Source organism: Sus scrofa, chromosome 3, assembly GCF_054392235.1.
Source record: "Sus scrofa isolate SSC_HxYL_T2T_F1_AM1 chromosome 3, Sscrofa_HxYL_maternal_Yorkshire_Landrace_v2.0, whole genome shotgun sequence".
NCBI lineage: Eukaryota > Metazoa > Chordata > Mammalia > Artiodactyla > Suidae > Sus > Sus scrofa.
In genome coordinates, this window is record NC_139385.1 from 24,456,093 (window position 1) to 24,457,118 (window position 1,026).

Sequence of the window (1,026 nt, forward strand, 5' to 3'; positions counted from 1 at the left end):
AAGAGTTTGTTATGCACATGTGTCTATACTAAAAATGCAAATTAGTTCAACTTTAGAAAATAAGATTATCTATTTATAAATACAGTAAATACAGTAAAGGAAGAAAACTATTATGTGATGAGTAGGATGAGGAAGAACAGAAACTCTCCTTTAGTGCTGATGGGAATATGGATTGATACAGATACTTTACAAAACAGTTTGATGTTACACAGTGTACTGCATATTCCTTATGTTACAACCATTCTACTTCCATGAATACACCCTTACACACATGTACAAGGAAGAATTTTTATACTGGCAATGTTTGTAAAGATCACAAAAAATGAATACATTGTGGGATATGACAAAGTAATGAAATCAAATGAACTATAGTAATTTAAAACAGTACATGATTTCCCACTGTGGTGCAGAGAGTTAAGAATGCAACGGCAGGATTGGCAGGTGACATGTTCCGGGCACCGGAGACCGAGGGTGGCCAGGCTGGCTCCAGGGCCATGAAGCCCCCGGGAGAAGACTCAAGCAGTCTGTTTGGAAGTCCAGAAGAAGCTGTCCCTTCAAGCAGGCCCAATAGGATGGCATCTAACATTTTTGGACCAACCGAAGAGCCTCAGAATGTACCTAAAAGGATCAATCCCCTGGGGGCAAAGGAAGTGGTATCTTTGACAAATGAATGCCTGTGCAGACTGGACAGCATCTGAACCCCCCTGGTGGGAAGACCAGTGACATTTTGGGTCCCCGTCACTGCTGCCTCGCCCCTGGCACACCCAAACAAGGCCAAGGACCACGTGCTCCTGCATGAGGGGGAGGAGCCCACCCCTGACTTCAAGGCCTCAGCGAGTGCCTCACCCAGACTGCCCAGGCAGGAGCCAGCAAGCAAGGTGGCCCCCAAGGGAGGCAGCCTGCACCCAGGAGCCTGCGCCCCTGGTGGACAGCCATGAGCCCAGGCTGGGCCCATGGTCGCGCTCTCACAACAAAGTCCTGAACCTGCCTGGGGGCAAGTCCAGCATCTCCTTCTACTGAGGTACC

The 1,026-nt window shown here is 48.1% G+C and overlaps 1 pseudogene; it reads left to right on the forward strand.

Moving 5' to 3' along the window:
* The first annotated feature begins 300 nt into the window (after positions 1–300).
* Positions 301–1,026, forward strand: LOC110258844 (jupiter microtubule associated homolog 2 pseudogene; annotated as a pseudogene).